Here is a 12,686-nt window from a genome sequence, read left to right on the forward strand (position 1 = left end):
AATTAATATGATGTTATTTCTATTATTTGAATATCAATAATGCCTTTTGTATATTTTTTATTGCATAATTCACTTTGACAAAAGAAAAAATAATAAAATTTGATTTATAAAAATTTGAATTTTAGTGTTTACTATGTTAAATTCAAATTTCAATTTATTTTGTCATATTATATAAATTTTAAGTTCTTTGAGTAAACACTTATTTGACAATATGATATTATATATGATTTTTATATTGGCAATTAAATTTAAATTGCTGCACAAATGTAATATTTTAGGTAATTGTACATTTTTTTATTATTTTAAAAGTTACTATATATTTTTAGAATTTTTTAATTATATTTATTTTCTAAAAGTATTGTCATTATTCGAGAGTAACTAATATTCGTTTGTGATAGTCTAAAATTGAGAAAATAAAAAATACAAAATATTAATATTTTGAATTTTCGAAGTATAAATTTTAAAGTAAATATATATAATTCTAATTAATGATTATAATTGAAAGCCTTTATTTTATTTCAATTTTTTCAGACCATATATGCCTTACTTAATTTTTATTTCTTATTGATTGCTATTTTTTTTTTTGTACACTTACTTGTCATTAACTTATATCAATTAAAATTTATAACTTGAAAAAAATAGATACGTGTTTAAAAAATGAACAAAAAATATTTTTTTTTAGTAAAATATTTGTGTCGCTTTAGCTTTTTTTTTCTGCATTATATCTTACATTTTTACTATAAGTAAGAGTTTTACAGATACAACAAGCTAATTGTTACACTATTAAATATATTATTAGAGGTAAATTATTAAATATAAATTAATAAAAAATATATAATACTTAGTTAATTATCATAATCACATTTAAAGGTATCTAAGTTATTTTTATATAATAAAAGTGACATGTTTCAAAAAATATTTGTATATAATTTACTAACAAATATATGAGATATTTATCATAATTTTATTTTTAATAAAAAATATAATTGTATTAAAGTGATGTATTTTAAAAGTGTATAAATGAGATTTTTATAAAAAAAAATTACAAGATAGCAAATGCTATTTTATTTTAATTTTATTCTTAACATTTAGTTTTAATTTTACCTTTAGAGTTTTAATTATACCACTAGAGTAAACAATATTAATTATGACTAATTAATTATATTATTTAATTTTAACCAAAATAAATATTAAATTATTTAATAAATAATAAATAAAAAATAAAATAAATAAATTTAATTTAAATTATTTTTTTATTATATATATATATATATATATATATGAATAAGAATGTGTTTTCATATATTTTGATTAATAATTCTTAAAGGAGTTATTATTTTATTTATTAATATTTTAAATTTTCTATAATATTTTTATAGAACTTGATTATTCTTCATATATAATGTTTTTCTTAAATTTTTTTAATAAAATATATCTTAATTTTTGTTTTTTATTTCTTTATATTCATTGATTATACTAAATTTTTTTTACAATATGTTTTTATTAACTATATGCATTGTTTTTTTTTGTCTTTTTTTAATTATTTTGTTACCTTATTTTTAATTGTTATTTTACTTTTACTCCTCATATGTTTATTGTATTTCACTTTTTCTTAGTCTCAATTTCATAGTTAACTTTCAATTATATAAAATTGAATAGTTTCTTTCAAAGCATGTTTAAATATATTATCTATTATATACGATCATTAGAATAACAAACAAATATAAATTGAATATATAATTTAATTTTAATTTAAACTAAAAACTAAATAAATTGTTAGAAAAATAGCAACTAATTTTATTTTTAATTTCTTTATAATTTTATTTAAAAGTAAAAATCTCTGTATAACCGCTAACATCGCCGATAAAAATTATAAATCTGTATAAAATAAAAAATATATATAATTTTAAAGTTATTAATCATAGATTATAAACAAATTTTAAAAAAAATCTTATGAATCAACATGAAATTTTGTTATATTTTTATTTTTTTTCTTAAAATTTTTTAGACTTATCAATATTTAAGTTATCTATATACATCACTTCTCAAAGTATTATGATTTCACAAGTTATAATATGTGATATTAGTTATTGTTATATATATGAAAAATATGACTTATTTAGTCTTTATCTATTTATCTTCTATTAATATTGTTATAACAAAGATATATGATGATATAACCTAAACTTTGATTGTCTAAAAATTTACTGAGTGTCTAGAATAACTCTACGTCACAAACCAAAAAATGCTAACAATAGGGATGATCATAAAAAAACTGAACGAGTATATGACAACTGAGAGGGCTTACAATTTAAAAATAATATACAATTCTATATTGCTTCTTCTTCTTAACGAATTAATTATTACGTTCATCAATTTATTTTTTTAATTTTAATAACAAAAATAAAATTGATTAAGTAAAAAATATTCAACATTTAATAATTTAAATTTTAATTACCAAAAATTGAGTTAAAAATTAATTATAAATTTAATAATCGATAATAGATATTATATTAGTACGTGTTAAAAGTGTGAATTGAAGATTGAAAAAACAGAGATATAGAGAGAAAGAGAAAGGAAATTATTATTGCTTAGGCATTGATCCAAAAATCAGAGAATTCAACCCCCTTAGAATAAAGGAACCAGCTTATATAAGCCAGCTTCTCATGCAGACTTCCAAACTAACTTCTTCACGTGTCAATTTCTTTAACTAATGGAAATTGAATTCTAACTAACTTGAAAGTTGAACTCTAACTAACTTGGACAACAATTTATATCAGTGACATTCTCTCTTAAGTTGCCAATTTTGACACAAAATTGACAACTTACAACTTGAATTATACTACATGAAAGGAATTGAACAGAAAAAAAAAATGAGAAAAAAAAAGGGAAAATTACATACATTTGCTCCCACATTAAAGAAAGTAAGGAAGAGTGAGAGATTTATAAGATGAGAAATATATTAACTTACTATCTTAAAGTTTTGAGTTGAATGTGGTGTTGTTGGGCTACCATACATGGGGAGTTCTCAACTATCGGAAAAACTTCGGAGAGGAATCAAGCGAGAGAACATAAGATGAGATGACACCTAAGTATTAGGGTCTCTCATCTTATAAACTCCTTACTCTTCCATACTTTTTTTCAATGTGGAACTAATTTCATACACTCTCACACTTGCAACATCAACAATCTCCCCCTCAAGTGTGAGTTTCCACATCAAGCATCCACTCCCCTCTAGCTCCTCCACCACATATGAGTATTGTCCATCACACGACCGCAAAATACCGTGGGACACGCCAACCAAACCACCTTTATAATATCTATTATCGATTATTAAGTTTATAATTAATTTTTAACTCAAATTTTGGTAACTAAAATTTAAATGATTGAAATTATTAAATTTTGAATATTTTGCACCTAATTAATTTAATTTTTTTATTGAAATTAAAAAAGAATAAGTTGTTTATCAATTCTAAATTTAAATTTAAATTTAAATATGAGTAAAAAAATAAAAAAATATTTCAAATTTTATCTCACTAATCAGAATTAATTTTAAGATAAAAAATTATTTTGTATATAGTATTGTAGGATAGTGTGATCATTTGTTATTCTTTCACGGAAAACATTGTCAAATAAAATGGTGTAAGAAATTAGAAAGAAATGTATTTACCAGTTCAAAAAAAAATTAATTTATTTTTTAATAGAATAAATTATATATTGAAAAACAAAAATTATTGGCTTCTATTCACACTAATTAATACTCAACGATGATATTTTGGTACACCATGTTACCAAGAAATACTAATCAATCTAATAAATTTTATAATAACATAAGTCTATAAGTTTGAAAATTTAAAAATTATCTCATAAAATGTGAAGTTTTAAATTTTAACAAAAAATAATGTTGATCATATTGTTTTGACTTCAAAAATAAATAAGATACCAACAAATAAAATTATCCCAGGTAAATTTTAACAAAGACAAAAGTTCATAGGTATTGCTATTAATAATGAAAAATTAATCTATTTTAAAAACAAATACAATTTTTTTTTCTATAGATTTCTTAATTCGACAGGTCAAAGACTAATCCATCACATATTTATACTCTATTTATTAAGGCTCTACTGCTAACCAATAAATTGTTACACACACAAAGCAAAAATTGAATTCTAAATGCTTACTTAAGCAGACAAAGATGACCATTTAACCAATTCAAATTAGTTAAGATAAATACTAATTATTTTCAATATTTTAAAATATAAAATATTTATAATAATAATAATTACTATATATATTTTTTGTTTAAATTTTTAATAAAAAAATTTATATAATTTTATGTATTATTCCGTGTAGTGCACGGAAACATACACTAGTTATATATCTATAATCTATAATCTATATCTATAATCTATAATCTATAATAATATATAATGCGAAAACCTCAAGTTTGGTGTCCAATTTTCTTTCCTATTTTAACCCTGCTAAGTGTCAACATAATCCAAAACTAACTTTACAGTTATGCATTTAACTACCAGTTACAACAAACATTCACACGTAACTTCTTTCTCAATCCTCCACTTAAATAATCTATTTTTTTTTATCATCTATAACAATATATAATGCGAAAACCTCAAGTTTGGTGTCCAATTTTCTTTCCTATTTTAACCCTGCTAAGTGTCAACATAATCCAAAATTAACTTTACAGTTATGCATTTCACTACCAGTTACAAAAAAAATTCACACGTAACTTCTTTCTCAATCCTCCACTTAAATAATCTATTTTTTTTTTCATTTCTTTAATTTTCTTTACTTCTCTTACTCAACTCTAACATTTTTACCTTTTGAATAACTCTTATAGATAACTTCCTAAAATAGACAATGACTATGATAAATATTGGTTTTAGAAGCATGTACGAAAAGAACAAAAGAATAATTTATGATGGAGAAAGTGTTCAATTATCATCAATAGTAGCGATAAGTAATTTTTGGTAAATTTTATTATATTTTGTGATATTCATTTAAATTATATTTTATTTAGTTTTATCTTAATTTTAGTTTGTACCATTTTGTTCTAAGTATAATGTACTCTGTAGCTTCACTCTAATTATTTTATTAGAGCTTTTGTTGTAGTTTCTTAAAAAAATTTATCATTTTTATATTTCTTTTGATGTTTTTCTTCTCCTTTCTTTAACATTCTCAGTTAAATTGTCTCCATCCTACTCATTTGCCTTCCTCCACTGCGGTTATAAATGTTTTTTTTCAATTTACTTACTCAATCTATATTTTTAATCCATTTTTAATTTTTTTAATTTGTTACCAATTTTTCACGTAGACAAATAGTTTTATGTCTTTTTCTCTCATTAATTTGATTTGATAAAAAAAATAGTATCTTAACATTTTATATGTACATTTTATTTATTTTTTTGACATGTCTGTATTTAACTATTTGTCAATGATGGGATGAAAAAATTTTATAAATATTTTTTAATATTTTTCTTTTTAAATTGCTTTTAATGAGATAATTTTTTTATTTTCTAAAATACTTGATTAATTAGAATATTGTATTTAAAATTTGAGTATATAAATATTTTTAAATTAAACTAAAATAAATAAATTATATTACAAAAAAATTTATTAATTTTGCCTTTTACAATATTATTTGTTTGACATATTGACTTAGTTATTTAATTGGTATATAATGTATGCAAGAAAATCACACCTATCAAGTATTTCTTAAAATATTTGTATACTAATTTTCTAAATAATTAATTATTTAGAGTATTAAATTTGATATTTAATTACATAAAGTATTGTATTTGTCATACAGGAAACACAAAAAATATGCACATATCAATGATAAAGTGAACAAACTCCATATAACATTAAAATGGATAAAATAAGAACTTTGTTAATTAATTTTAATTTTTTAATTTATTAGTTTTTTATATATCTTTTATTTTTTGGATTATTTTATTTTATTAGGCATTTTAATTTATTTTATTGTATTTTTTTATTTTAAAAATTTTAGAGTCTAAAGAACTCCTATTCATCAAACGATTCAAACCAGATGATTAAAAATAGGGGTGGCAACACTACCCGAATCCGCGGGTACCCACCCCGCTCTTACCCGCTCGGGCGCCCCCGCGCCGGGGCGGATTTTAACAGGGCGGGTTCTTGGCGGGGGCGGGGCGGGTCGGGTTTAGGTTGAACCCGCTCCTACCCGCCCCGGTATATATAATATATATGTAAATATATATATTTTTAATATATAATATATGTAACATATATAAAATAATTAGTAAAATGATTAATAATATTATATCATATATAAATTTTTACTTTAATTTATATTATGTATGTAAATGGTGGTTATATAATTTTTAAAATTTAATTTTATTTGTTGGATTTAATAATTATAGGGGCGAGTAGGAACGGGGCGGGTATCCGCAGGGGCGAGTTACGGTTTAACATTTTACAACCCGCGGGTAGGGCGGGGCGGGTTTGATGCGGATTTTCTGTAGGGCGGGACGGGGTCGGGTAGAGCAAAAACCCGCCCCGTTGCCACCCCTAATTAAAAAGTGGTTTAAGAGAATAGATTTGAATTTGGGTAATTTAGCATTTATTAATGAATAACTACTAGAAGAAAAAATTATTGCATAAATAACAGAAATAAGTTGATAATATATAGGCTAATTTAGAAAACCAAAAAAAAAGTAAAAAAGTAACAAAAATTAACTTTAATTTTGAAGATAAATAAAAAAATGTGACATTTTATACATTAGATAATTTAAATGATACTTATTATACAGGAAGTTAAAAATATTTTTACCTAAAAAAATTTCATAACAAAATTGAGTTTGGAGAGAGAGATATAAAATTTTCTAACTAATTACAAAATTTTTCTATTTATCTTTATATAGCGTTTCACTTTAAGTAACTATTTTTTAGCGATAATATTCAAATGATAAATTAATCTCACCTTTATAATACGATGACATTATTTCAAAACATACAAAATGAAATAATAAAGTACAATTTAATTAATGTACTATATTAAACTGCAACTTTAATTTATAATTATTAATTAAAAAACTTACAATGATGTATTTTTATTTTTTTATTATTTAGTTAAAAATAATATATTTTAATATTATTTTTTAGAATTATTAACATCAAATTTTGCTAATATAGCAAAAATTTTGAGTGTTTTTTGTCTTAAATTTCTTCTTAATCCAACAAAATAAGACAACTAACACGCACATCAAGAAAAAAATTATAATTTTTATACATTCAAATATTCAAAAGACACAAAAAATTCTTTTAGCAAAACTTAAACAACTTATAAAATTTAACAAAATAGTTGGTTATAAATAAAAGTGATAGACAAAATTAAAAGTTGTGATAATGATATTTGGTGATAATTAATAACCATCGAGTGAAGAGAAGGTGGAAGGAGAAGAAGATGAGAAAGGAGAACAATACAATATCATAGTGGCGTTGAGACAATAATAAAAATATAAATTAGTAATTTAAAAAAAATAAAATTAAAGATAATTTTAAAAAATGAATAATAAATTTAAAAAAATATTTTTTATTAATTATAATTATGCATAAAAATAAAGAATACTTTAAATATAATCTTTTGTCTCTAATTCAAATTAAATACTATTATAAATAAATAAATAAACATAATAACATTTATAAATATTTATTTTATAAATAATATTTTTAAATCTTTATTTTGATTTTTGTTTTCACATAATAACAACATAATGAAATTTTTTAATATTTTATTTTATTAAATTTATAATTTTAAAATAAAAACATAAAAATTAATTTTTTAAAAATAATAGAAAAGTTAGTATTATATTAAAGGCCAATGAGTTTTAACTCAAATGATATCTTTTTTTATACTCATCTAGAGGTAGTAAGTTCCAATCTCACTCCTAATTTTGAAATATATATATATAACATTAAAGATATTAAATTAAATAAGATAATTTTAAATTATTACTTTCCTAACCTTACTCTTCTATAATCATTATTATTATTCTTTTTTACATTGGTGATGTGTAACATCTCACATTTTTTAAAATCTAAATATGAATAAATTGTAATTTTATCTTATTAAGTTTAAACTTTATAATTTTAGAAATTTTATTAAAAATAATTAAATAAATTTAAAGATAATTTTATTTTAAATTAATTAATATTCTTAAGTAATTTTATTATAATTGAATATTTTGTATAATTTTAATAATTAAAAAATAAAAAAAAATTGTGTAATTTAATTTAATTTAATTAATTTTTATTATGAATAAGTTATGACTTATTTTATTAATATGAACTCTTTATTTTTAGAAATTAATAATTTAAGAGTAATTAAATTAATTTTATTAATATTTAGAATTAAGTTAACTAATATTCTTGTGTAATTTTTATAATTGGTTATTTTATATAATTTGAAATTAAAATTTAGTAATGAATGCATTATATAATTTAATGTAAGTAATTTTTATTATGAATAAATTATGATTTATTTTATTAAATTGAACTCTTAGAGATTAATTTATTAAAAATAATTAAATTAATTTTTTTAAATACTTTAAATTTAAATTAATTAATGCTTATATACAATTTTTATTATAAATAGTTATTTTATATAAGTTAAAATTAAAATTCTAATAATAAAAAATTATATAATTTAATTTAAATAATTAATTTTTTTGTTTAAACTGTATTTTATAAAATATGATTAATATATTTATTTTATAATTTAAATTAAAAATAATTATTTAAATTTATTGATAAACTAATAGATAAAATTTTATATATTTTAAAAAACAATTTTTATAATATTATATTTAAATTCTAAATTTTTATTCTATTATAAATATTTTATAAAATTATTATTTTATTCGTATATATTTTATCTTAACTCTAAAATTACTAAATAAAAACCTAGTTTCACAAAATTCCTAAATTTATTACCCTAAATCCCTAAACCTACGTTAAGAAAGGGAAAGAAAGGAAATAGGGGAGCTCGAGGGGAAACAGAAGGGAAGAAAGAAAGAAAGGAAAAAGAGAGCAGAATGGGGAATCGGGGAAAAAGAGGGAAGAGAGGGAAACGGAGACAGCGCCGGTGGGCATCACTGCCACCGTCGCCGCTATTGTGTCACCAGGAAGAGAGCGACGCACGTGAGGGTGAGAGTATCGCGGAGAGGGAAGTGTCACCGTTGAGCCAGAGCCGTCGCTGGGGTTCTTCGCCGTCACCGTCGTTGTCATCCTCGTGAGCTGTAGCGCCGCCGTTCAACCCCATCCCGCCGCATCTCCATGGTCGTCATTGCTGTCACGTGAGGAAGGGAGCGAGAGAGGAGAGGTGGTGAACGAAGCCGTCGCGTCTTGCCGCCAACGGTTCCGTCGCCATCGTGCACGCTGCCACGGTTGATTGAAGCCACCTCCGTCGCAGCCAATCCATCGCAGTTGATGTTACTACCATCCTTGTTGGATTCCACCGTGGAGAGAAGAACGACGCGAGGGAGAGAGGGAGACAGAGCCGTGCGAGCCAGAGGAGCAACCGTCCTTGCCGTTGCTGCCACGGTCGCCGGTGAGTCGTGCACCGCCATCAGAGTCGAAGATAGCACCAGCCTTCTTCTTCTGATTCTGATTCTCCTATTCTTGAACCTGTAAGCTTAATCCTTACTCTGCTTCCATTTTATTTCTTACTCTTTTTCTGTTCTGAGTAAGGAAAACCTATGTCTCTTTTTAACACTGCTGCTCTGCCTTCCCTGTTTGTTGATGGAACTATCATAGGGGATAGTATTTGTTACGGCCCAGGATTCCCGCGGGTCAACCCGACCCGAGCTCCACCCGGCCCGACTACGCGCCTCTCAACTGACCCGGACACGCGTCCCGTACGGCTCTCCCGCAGCTATGGGACAGCGTCCTTGAGAATATGGGCCTGCCCTCCAGAGGGGCCCACTACTGACATGTATATAAGGGGAAGACTGGCTCTTCCCCCAAGGTACGTTACATCCCTACACCACCCTCATTCCGCTTGCACATATTCTGACAAGAGCGTCGGAGTGTCTTTGCAGGTGGCACCCCCCCCTTTTCTCACACGAAGTGCTCGGGAACTCGCACCCCCTGGACTGGAAGACTGTGACCCGACGAGCCCCTTCCTTCACAACAGATCCTAACCCGAACTGTTCGGTAACCGACCTACCGAACATTGGCGCCGTCTGTGGGGACTCGTCCATGGACTTCGTGCTAGTCCAAACTAGGACAGGCTGTGAGGCCGCGCCCCCTGTGCCTGGAGGAGGCGCCGTCCCGACGGAAACTTGACAACAATAGAGGTCGCCTCCAAGGGACACGACGCAAACTCACGAAAGACGCCCCTTTGGAGGGACTGGCGACAACCACGCCAAGATAATGCAAGAGCTACGCCATAGGATGCAAGACTTAGAATGCCGGCTAGCCGAAAGAGAACGCGACCAACGCACCCCGGAGCAGAGCCCCACTCGCTCCCGTTCAAGGAGCCGCTCGAGGCGCTCACCCAGCCCCCAATACGAGTCGGAGAGCACCGGGGGATGGGGGCGAGCCAGAAGAAGAAGTCGGGACCCCATCATTTACTCCCGACACGAGAGGCGGCGTGCGTCGAACAGGGGCGAAGAGGACGCCCGTCGAGAGAATGACGAGCCGAGGAGAACTACCCGGGGACCAGTGATAATAGGAGCGACCCCTTTCCACCGTTCCGTACTCGAGGTCCGGCTGCCGAAACACTTCGACAAGCCAACGGACATGAAGTATGATGGAACACAAGATCCCCTGGAACACTTAACGGCCTTTGAGGCCAGAATGAACCTGGAAGGGGTGGGAGACGAGGTCAGATGTCGTGCCTTCCCGGTCACCTTGGCGGGCCCAGCGATACGGTGGTTCAACAACCTCCCACAGGGCTCGGTGACCCAATTCTCCGACATCAGCCACGCCTTCTTGGCTCAATTCACGACCAGGATTGTCAAAGCCAAACACCCAATCAATTTGCTAGGGGTGACACAGAGACCCGGAGAGCCGACCAGGAAATACCTGGACCGTTTCAATGATGAGTGCCTGGAAATTGACGGTCTAACGAACTCGGTGGCAAGTCTGTGCTTGACGAACGGGCTCTCCAATGAGGACTTCAGGAAACACCTTACCACAAAGCCCGTTTGGACAATGCAAGAGATCCAGTGCGTGGCCAAAGAGTACATTAATGACGAAGAAGTCAGCCGGGTCGTGGCTGCCAATAAACGGCAGCCCGCCTACAACCAAGCTCGGCACTATGAAGGCAGAGAAAGACCAAAGGAACACGCCAGGGACGGCGGTCCGAGTAAAACACCCAAACCGTTCCCCCGAGTTGGGAAGTTCACCAATTATACCCCCCTCACGGCATCAATCACCGAAGTTTACCAACAGATAGCGGAAAAGGGGATACTGTCAAAGCCCCGACCTCTGAAGGACAGGACCGGAGGAAACAAGAACCTCTACTGTGAGTACCACAAGGGTTACAGGCACAAGACCCAAGACTGCTTCGACCTAAAAGACGCCCTGGAACTAGGGGTGGCAAGCGGGGAAGCCCGCCCCGCCAGAAGCCCGCCATTTGGCGGGCTGGCCCGCCCCGCCCCGCCTAGTGAGGCGGTCCCAGAATCCTAGCCCGCCCCGCCTAACGACGGGCTGGCGGGCCGGCGGGCTAAGCCCACCAAATATCCTCTTTTTTTTTTTACTTTTAACTATTAAATAATATATATAAAGATATAAAAAAATCTCTTTTGTTTTTTACTTTTAACTATTATAATTTCTAAAAGTATAAACAAATTATAATTTTTGTATTCACAAACATTAAAGTCTTTGTAATTATAAATATTGTTTCCAAAGCAAAATAAACATAATCCAAAACATAATTAACAATATTGTCTCTAAAACAAAACAAACATAATCTAAAACACCCAATTTTCATCTTCATTCTCTTGTAAATTGGGTTGAGGAAGTTGGGTTTTGGTAAAAAAGACTAAGCCCGCCAAAGCCCTTGCTAAAAAAAGACTAAGCCCGGCGGGGAAGCCCGCCCCGCCCCGCCAAAGCCCGCCAAAACCAGCGGTTTAAGCGGTGCGAGTTAAGCGGGCTTTTGCTATTTGGCGGTCCCAATTTTCCAGCCTGGCCCGCCTTTTTTGGCGGGTTACGCGGGCCGGCCCGACGGGTTTAGGCCCGTTTTCCACCCCTACCTGGAACAAGCTATCAGGGATGGAAAACTTGCCGACTTCTCCCACCTTATACGGGAGCCGAGGAGACGCAACCAGGACCACGATAGCGAAGACAGACCCCGCTCAACAAGGCGACGACAGGAACCAGAGGGTGACGACCACGGCCTCACGGTGGTAAACGTGGTAACGGCCAGGAACACTGCCCCAAGGTCAAGGTCGGCATGGAAAAAAGACGCCAAGGTCCTAGCGGTCTCCACCTCGTCTGTTAGGGGTCCCCGGGGCCTCCCACCCATCTTCTTCGGGCCAGAGGACCAATGGTTTGACGAGGCGCCAGAAAGCCCGCCCATGTTCATCACGGCCAAGGTTGGAACGGGCCTCGTCAAGCGAATCCTGGTAGATACGGGGGCAGACTCAAACATCATGTTTCGAAACGTTTTCGATGCCCTGGGA

Source organism: Arachis ipaensis, chromosome B8 (genome assembly GCF_059453495.1).
Source record: "Arachis ipaensis isolate K30076 ecotype BB chromosome B8, ASM5945349v1, whole genome shotgun sequence".
Lineage (NCBI taxonomy): Eukaryota > Viridiplantae > Streptophyta > Magnoliopsida > Fabales > Fabaceae > Arachis > Arachis ipaensis.